Raw genomic sequence first — 9,382 nt, 5'->3', positions numbered from 1 at the left:
TTTTCTGCTGGCTAGAGCAACAACCTTCCAGGAAATTGAAAAGGGGGGGTTAGCCTTGCCAGTTCTACCCCCCCCCCATTTTGTAGTAGAATTTATGTCATAATTTTGGACATTGGATTTTAGTTAATGTCCTTGGTACCTACAACCTTTTACAGAGAATCTGGGTTGTGCTCTTTGCTTCGCATTGGCGGGAGACGACCTGGAGAAAGGCATAGTGGGCTGGAGGTCCTTCATGGGCAGGGTCACACAGGCGGTGAAAGAGAGACACCCGGATTTTCTAAGAGACCTAATTTTGCCTTTGAAGAAATGGAAGGTCAACCCGGACCTTTTCAAGGGATCCTCTTCAGTGAGGCAATGGTGAAGAAAGATTTATGCCACAGTCCTAGATGAGTTCCACCCCCCCCCCCAGCCAGCCGTAAGACCGTAAGCGAAAGAAGCCCCATGTTTCATCGTATCTTTTGAAACCAGTTGATTCTATCGCCCCATTTAGGGAGAAACAGGTTCCCTATCGCTTGTGGGAAACAAGGTGGCACTTGTACCATCAGGCCTTGCCACTAAATGCATCTAAGTCGTGGCTCCCACCAGACCAGCAACTCTGTCCAAGGATAATCTGCCAACAGGAAGCTTGTGCACTTGGTGCTGTCTTTTGCAAAACCCACTCACATTTCCTAAAAGAGTGTGTAGTGGCAAAGGAAGTTTGGCGCAGGGTGAGCACAGTACCGAATTGGCCCACATTAGAAAAGCAATCTTGGGAAGAACTTGCCTCCGGCCACAGTGACGGGATCTCGTTTCGAGGCCCAAATAAGACAGCTGTAAGGAAATAAGATAGGATGGGTGGCCCCTTGATGGAGACTTGGAATGTGCCCCTTTTTGTAGTTCGTTTAGTGAATTTATATATTATCTTGTCATGTTTTTACACAGAAATGGGGAGGTAAGGGTTAGGGGTATAGCTCAACCTCTCCTTTTGTATATGCGTGTAACCTGGTAACGTAATGTAAGCTATTAGTAGTTTGTTGTTTCAATCAAAAATTCCCCAGCTTCTGGCCCATTCTCCCCCGCCCATCTTCTGGCCCATTCTCCTCCGCTTTCTCTCCCCCCCATCACCTGTCTTCTTCTGCCTTGGTCAGTGTGATGCCCGTCACCGCCTTCATTGCCCATCGCTGCCTTGTTCTTCTCTTCCCTTCTCAGTTGCTCTGCCGGCCGCCATGACTGCTCTCCCCGCTCCCAGCCCCTATGCCCACCACAACAGCCCCTGTTTGTTCTCCATCCTTCCTCCCCCTCCCTTCAGCCTGTTTGTTCTGCTTTCCTTTGCCATCATTTCCCCTCCTGAAGGCGCCTGTCAGAGTGCAGCGGCCATTCAATGGTCTCCTGGTGCATGCAAGCCTCCGCCATCTGGACCTTCTGGCCCTTTCTCCTCCGCTTTCTCTCCCCCATGTCGTCCGCCTCCTTCTGCCTTGGTCAGCCTGATGCCCATCTCCGTCTCCTCATCCCTTTGCCATTGCTCCACCGGCCGCCATGACTGTTCTCCTCCCTCCCAGCCCCCATGCCCGCCACAACAGCCCCAGTTCGTTCTCTGTCCTTGGAGGCTCGCACAGCACAATCCTTGCTGTGCCAGCCTCCACCAGCCTGGCCAATCCACTTGCTTTAGAACACTGCCCGCCTCACATTGGAACGCGCTGCACATGGACAGTCTACCAGAATTAAATATATAGATTCTCACATGCAGATATTGAACACCATAGCAGACAAAATGGGCTCCAGTGCAACATCATACACTAAGAAAATCCTCAGTACCACCTTCTGAAATCAGCACTTCAATCTAAAGTTCCTGGTGTAAATCATCTATCAGGGTAACCAAAGTGAGAGTCCAGGTTAAATGGGACTCCAGGTTAAAAAAAGTTTACCCCTTTTTCATTATAAACTTAGTGATAATTTTGAATTGTAATACTGCATCCAGCATTGTTTGCTTGTCAGCAGTATTTGCTTCCACTCCACACTCTGCTCAGTATTTTATGGGGGTTTACAAAAACATTTACAAATAAAAATTAGTTATAAATAAAGCAACTGTATGCAGTGCTTGATATCAACTGTATTAATTCACTTGACCTCCCATGTACTCTCCCTCCTCCACCTCCTAATTTTAAAAAAATTAGTAATTGTTACATAAATATAGCCTTGTGAAGACTACAATTCAGTATGTACAAATATCATGCATTAATTAAAAAAAATATACGTGCATATTAATATGTATTTCATTAAAACATTTTAAAATTTAAAAAATCCGGGGGGGGAAGACTTTGAGATTCTTATTGAAGAAATTTAGTTCTATTTCCCCTTTCGAAACGCTTAAACACAAGCACTGCACAATCTCTCTCTGCCGCCCTGCAGGAGAAGCCAATAAGAACGGCATTATATCAAACCCTCTTCAGGGAAATCACGGGTGGCCCCAAGAGCCAATCAGACAGAGCGGGAAAAGAGAGTGATGGGATTGGAAGATCTTGAAGGGGTGGGGGTGGAGGCCACGGGGCGTAGATAACGTCATACTGTTTGTAGGGGAGGGGGAGAGGCTGTGACGGGCTCTCTCTTGAGGAGTAGGGCGTGGCTTATCTCTCCAGCCATTTTCTTCACCACCCCACCCCCGCAGGCTGCCTATTGGCGCCGAGTTCTGAAGGGATGGATAGGAGGAAAAAGGTGCAAGGAGGCGTGGTTTAATGAAAACGCCAGCGCCCTATTGGGCAACAGGCGAGATGGGGTGTGGCCTTCTCCACACCGAGACCTCCGCTTATTCCTCTTCTTGACACAGTTTGCGAAGCGTCGTGGAGGAGACCGGAAGTGCTTGTACTGAATCCCTGTCCCTCCTGCAGGTGGGTTTCTGGTGTGTGTCCCCCTTCCCTTTAAAAGCAGGGCGGGAGCTTGAACGTTTTGAAGCGTCTCTGTTCTTGTAGTTGCCGCTCCCTGAGTTCAGGAGCAGCATAAGCACGGCCCCCGCTCTCTTCCTTTCCCGGAAACCCCTTTTTTGTTCCGCCGGGTTGAATGCGGGAGGGGAAGCACGCACTCTCCACTAAAGGGTCTGCCCCGACCTTTTCACCATAGTTGGTTCGGTCTCTTGTCTCTCTTCGCTCTGGCCCGATCAGGTTCACGCGTTGCCAAGTCTCTGCCCATCCCCTCGCCTCTTCCTTGGGCTTTCTTTTCCCTTGTATTAACATCGGTCAAGGTGCAATGCATCTTGCTGACTTTCAGGGGTTTTAGCTATCTCCCAAGTGTCACCAGGGAAGGAATTAGTCTCCAGAGAATAGCCCAGAATCTAGGGGGGAGGCTGTTTTTCGCTTGGCTCGAGAGGTTTTACTATGCGCTTGCCTGCTTCCATGTCCTGGGACAGCCATATTCCAAATCCCTTATGAGTTTGCAAACTTTACTTGGTGACCTTGGACCAGTCAGTGTTTCTCAGCTGAATCCTACCTTGCAGAGTAAGGGCATTTACAGTATTCCATTCTGGGCTGCTTGCAGAAAGAGTGGGATAAAAATAAACTTTTTGGTCTCATCCCATATTTGGATATCTTGTCTGAACTCCTGCATATATTATGCACAACAATTTTATAAGTTTGTTTTCCTCTCTGTCCTGTCAAGTTACCCTCTTATAGTCAGATATGGTTATCGTTCCCTAGGTGATCCCATAAGAGCTTATCCCTTCCTAAAAACCATGATACACAGTGTTTGAGAGGTTTGTTTTCTGCACATCTCACAATAGGTTATTATTTCACTCCTGACCCCTAGTCTGTCCATGTACACACATTGATGCATTTTAATTCTGATCCATCCTTCCATATCAGTTAAGCCCTCTGTGCCTTTACCCAACAGTTATTTGGACTGTCCTATTCCTGCATACTGTTAATGGTCCCCCAGTATAGATTGTGCACAAACAGAAGTTTGATAATCCTCTCATCCCATTATATGTTACACCTCTTTCCCCCGTTTGTCCATTCCCTAGTCTCCTTACTTCACACCACCACCAATCCTGTATCTGTCCAGACACCTTACTGTAACAGATTTAAACCCATTCCCCCCATCCCAGAATATTCCTTCCACAGAGTGCAATTTAAAAGTATAAGTTTAATTATTCATTCCTGCATTCCATAATAGGATATCCCACACACGGAAGTTTTCTTGTATTATTTGCTGTTAGTCTTTACTTCTCCCATTAAAAGCCATTCCATCCCAGGCATCCACCCCATTCTTCTCAGCTTGTCCAGTTCTGTCCTGCCTTTCTGCACTCCACTCCATAGCTCTGTATTTCAAAAATCAGCCAATGTCTAGCCCTCCATACTTAAGAAGAAATTGGTAATAAGTGTTTACCTTCTGGTTAGGGACACTGTGCATCTATCTATGGAGTATTCTATTAAACAAAATAATGGTTGAAGTGGTAATATGGGAATTACAGTGGCAATGCCACTGCTTGAATGCATTGTAGCATATGAGTGTAACACATTCTGTACCAGCTGCACTGGTTACCAGTTTGCTTCAAGGTTAGTGTTGTATAGTGGTTAGAGCACAGGTGGGCAGACTTGGTCCTTCAGCTGTTATTGGACTACAACTCCCATCAAACATCTGGAGGGCCAGGTTTGCCCACTCCTGGGTTAGAATGATGAACTAGGACCAGGGAGACCCAGGTTCAAATCCCTGTTCATCTGTGAAACTCACTGGGTGACTCTGGACCAGTCAGCTTAACACACCTCATAGGGCTGTTGTGGGGATAAACATCACACCACTGGGCTCCTTGGAGGAAGAGTGGGATATAAATGTATAAATAAAATAAACCTTTAAAGTGCTACATAGCCTGGGGACAGGTAGTTTAAGGACCACTTGTGCCCTTATAAATCTACCCAGATCTTGAGATTGGCCTTGCTAACCCTAATCTTTGGGTTGCCATAGTCATGTGCGTGTTTGGTAATGACAGGCAGAACTTTTTCTTTGGTGTCACTGCAATTGTGGAATTCTCTCCCTGAGGACATTCATCAGACTGCTGTTTTTAAGAGAACTATAAAGACATTTATCTTCTGCAAGGGTTTTAACTGTTTGGATTTTTGATTGTTTTCATGTCTGCTAGTGTTTCCCCCCCCGCTTCTGTATATAATTTTATGGAAATTGTTTTATTATTGTATTTTCATTTTAACTAATTGTAGATTGTCTTGTGATACTATGGGTATGAAAGGCTGTGTGTGTGTGTTTTGTGTGTGTGTGTGTATATATATATATGTATGTGTATATATATATATATATATATATATATATATTCCCTCAAATAAATAATATGAATGGTTTCTGGTGAAGGCTTAGAAACCACAAGGCAGGACTGCAGTAGTTTGCATAGTTGTTTGTTCCCCCACGGATGCCAGGTCCAATCACCCTGATCTGTTGGGCTAGTATCCTCGTTCGTATCCCAGTTCCACCTCCATGCATTTCCCCCCCTTTGCAGATCTAGGTTAACTGGTTGATAACCTGCATCTTGGGATAAGTTGTGTAAAGAGAAAGTATGGCTATCTGTATATAGCTTTTTAAAAATTATTGTACCTGTGGTACGCACAATCTGTTTAGAATTATGTGTGTGATGTAACATAAAAATTCAGTGCATCTTTTGTTCGCTTGGTCTCCTTACCTTGTCAGCATTAACAAGGGCTGCCTCCAGGTTTCAGGGGGCCCTTGGCAAACTGTCCTACGGGAGAGAATTGCTCTGCCACCACCAAACTAAGGCTATGGGTAAAGAGATAGTCTTGGGGATCAGCTGTGGGTCCTTCTGTCAGCCCTGGGCAGCTGCCCAATCATGGTGGCCCTGGTGCTATTTGATATACTTAAGCAATTTAGTTCATATTTTCGTCTTGAGAATAAGTGGACATAAACTACTAGTCCCCATGTCTGGCACAGTTTGCCAGATGTCTACTAGTCCCCATAAACTACTAGTCCCCATGTCTGGCACATGTCTGGCAAGTGGAAAACTAATTTTCTTTCCATTCACAAAAGTTTCTGAGGGTAGTACGGTATATAGGCAGAAGTAAAGAAGAAGTAATGGACTGAATGAACACTATTAACCAAGAATAAAGACTTTGCACACTATTAATTTTGTATCCCATTGCTGGGTTTCTGTGGGCGGTATTGATTGCTATAGCTGTGTAAATCAGGCAGTGCTGTTGTCTGACTATGAAGCCATCTGATAATACATGAGGGCATAATGCCAATGGAAATACTTGAGTGTGGACGTTGGGCCTCTGAGGTACAGAACCAAATGCCTTTTCCACCCAATAAGTGTGTGTGGAGGGGATGGTGGGTTCTTACGCCCATTTGCAGAGAGATAAGGAGCAAGAAGAGAGGGGGCATGGAGAATACATGTCCCAGGAAAGGTTGCAAAATGCCCTGCACTGAATGCATCAATTAACAATTTAAAAAGAGTGTACTCTTGTTATCAACCATGCTGAATTTAAAAAGATATTTTCATGGGGGAAAATGTAGCTTGGAGTTGGATAGCTACATGATTCCTTAAAACTTAGTTGGCATATTTCTAAATTGTATTCAGAATTTAAGAGTGGAGAGAAGGAAAGAAACTGGTCACCTAGAGGTGATTCTTGGGGCCACACTACATGCTATATTAAATGTGTAGTTTGGCTCTGTGTATTTGTTTTCTCTTTTGTAATAAGCCACAAGGAGTGGGGAATCAGGACTGTGGTGTGCTGAGAAGAGGGGGGCAGATTAATCCTTTCCCCTTGTGCCCCAATCCTGTTGAAAATCCCGCCTAGCTGCTTTTTGCCTGGAGAGAGAATCTGCCATTGACACCAATGCCAGCTTCTTTCCTAAGGCAAATAGCATCTTGGATGCTGATTTTTAGCAGGACTGTGGTACAAGAGGAAAATGGCTGTTGTTTACAGTTTGGGGGTGGAGGGAATGCAAGAGCATACTTCATGTTTATCATAAAGTGTAGTTTGGCTCTTGCTTGTTGTAGTTGAACAGCTCAGTAAATTTCTGTGTTTGCTTAAGGACAGGAATAGAGCATGAGTGATATGGCAGGTTGAAATTACTTCAATGTAAGATCAGGGCACTATTGATGAACTTAAACATAGGAAGCTGCCATATACTGAGTCGGACCATTGGTCTATCTAGCGCAGTGTTGTCTACACAGACTGGCAGCGGCTTCTCCAAGGCTGCAGGCAGGAATCTCTCTCAGCCCTATCTTGGAGATGCTGCCAGGGAGGGAACTTGGAACCGAGATGCTCTTCCCAGAGGGGCTCCATCCTCTTGAGTGGAATATCTTACAGTGTTCACACTTCTAGTCTCCCATTCTCTGCTGGCCAATGGCCGTAATAAAATTGATAATGATAGTCTCCCATTCATATGCAAGGGGACAAGTCATGCTTGTTACCACAAGACCAGCTGGGTTTGATTTAGACCCTGATGTGTGTGGCTCTTCATTGGATCAGGCTGTTAGAAGTAAGGAAGTTCCAAAATCTCTCTCCCAAGATTGCAGGAGAGGTATATAGTAACTAAAGAGATACCTGTTGTTTTCTCCTTTCCTCCCCCAGCTGAGCTTATTAAAGGAGCTGCCCTTCTCATACAGTGCTTATCTCATCTTGTTATACTGGTAAATGATCTATCATTTCGATGAAGGTTACGGAAATGTTACTTTGTTTGATTAAACTTCCTTTCTGGCTTAATGAAGCTTCCTACTTGTGTCTCATGGAGTGTACTATAGAGCAAACTAAGAACATGCCTACACTTTAGATTTCTTTCTTGTAGTTGGTACAGTATACATTTGCATCATGTATGTATAGTCTGATGTTCCTTTATTTAAAAACACCCCTGTATCTGTTGCATTCTGAAGTAGGAGAGTATCTCCATTTAAATGCATGGCTGCATTATAAACCTCCCCCCCCATTCTGCATCCTGAATAAATTAGCTAATTGGAATTGTTTGGCTTCTCTTAGTCATGAGAGAGGTAAAAGAGCTTCATAGGACATTGAAACATGTACCCCTGACCTCTGAGAACCAAGATCCAGACAATTTTTGCTATTAAATGAAGTCAGAGGCGCCTAGGATTTTGAATTCTGCACTCAGTGTCAGTTGTTGTTTTTGCCCAGTGCAATTATGGAGTTAGGCAGAGCTAGAGATGCAAGATTTCCAGAAACACTGAAGCCAAAAGTGCGGGGTGGGAGGATAAAATGTACTTTCTGATTTATTTATTTATTAAATCAAAGTGGAAGTTCTGGGAAAAATTAAAAATTTTATTTTATTTTTACATTTATATCCCGCTCTTCCTCCACAGAGCCCAGAGTGGTATATATAGTTCTGTTTATCCTCACAACAACCCTGTGAGGTAGGTTAGCCTCTTACCAGAACTAAAGTTTATTACTTTTTGTATAATTTAGCACAGAAAAATTGTGCTGTTTGGTTGGTATATTTGTGAAATTTAAAAGTATAAATGCTTTGGGGGTTTTATTTTAAAAAATGTAAATTTATCCAGTTTTTAGAAGTGAAACAGCAAGCTGTTGCAGCAATTACTTAAGCACCAAGAGTTTTGCCAAATGGGAAAACAAAAGTGGAAAAATAGAAACCATCAGCATGATAGTGAACAAAAGAAATTTAGAAATGGTTTCCTCTCCTTACTGAAAAATGCTTCAAGCAGAGGGGAGAGAAACCCTTGGTACTGGCCTCCATCCTAATAGATCACAGTATTAAAGAATATCAGTAAATCTAGATATTGAGTTAAAGTTTATATCAACATTGAACTGTTCAGTAGTGTAGTATCATGTACAGTAAGTGGACATAGCTGGTGTGAATGAAATTATCTATATGAAACCCATGTCATTTTACAAATTACCTTGAAATATAGTATTATCCAGTTTTTCTCTATATCAGAATCAGTTTTGAAAAGATCAATAGTTTTCAATTCTAGTTTCATTTTTATTTCCATGGACTTCAGAAAACTGAACGTTGCATACATTGAAAGCAAGCTTCTCTCTTTCACGTGTTAGTGTGCTTCTTGATTTAATGTGTGTATTTCCAAAGAAAGAGCAGCTTCACATACCATGGAAGCCGGAAGAATCGGAAGCACTTGCATTGGATTTGAGAACTGTATGTGTTAACAGTATACAGGAATTGTAACTGCCAAATAGTGTCAACTGCTTTCCATAGCTATTAGAAAGCATTTTGAGGGAGTAAAGAGCAGCTGGAACAATATTTTAATCCTTCCCTTTAAAAGCATTTTACTAATTTTAAAAGGAAATAATTTGTATATTGTTCATTGTTTCCCAAAATTCCCAACTTTTCATTGTTAAGAAGATGACCTCCCTATACCGAGGAAAAACTGCTTAGTGCATCTCTGCATGGGTTACTCAGGGAT

The 9,382-nt window shown here is 43.2% G+C and overlaps 1 protein-coding gene across 2 annotated transcripts in view; it reads left to right on the top strand.

Moving 5' to 3' along the window:
• The first annotated feature begins 2,696 nt into the window (after positions 1–2,696).
• The window catches only part of MAP3K14 (mitogen-activated protein kinase kinase kinase 14), a 50,355-nt gene continuing 43,669 nt past the window's right edge, over positions 2,697–9,382 (top strand). The window contains exon 1 of one of the 2 annotated variants that reach the window (XM_053265082.1): positions 2,697–2,864. The gene's annotated coding sequence lies outside the window, so the exon portion shown is untranslated. Of the gene's footprint in view, positions 2,876–9,382 lie in introns of both variants that reach the window. The other variant, XM_053265083.1, reaches the window with a different exon arrangement.

Source organism: Hemicordylus capensis, chromosome 6 (assembly GCF_027244095.1).
Source record: "Hemicordylus capensis ecotype Gifberg chromosome 6, rHemCap1.1.pri, whole genome shotgun sequence".
Lineage (NCBI taxonomy): Eukaryota > Metazoa > Chordata > Lepidosauria > Squamata > Cordylidae > Hemicordylus > Hemicordylus capensis.
Note: the sequence above shows the minus strand (reverse complement) of the source record. Positions and strands in the feature narration are given on the sequence as shown.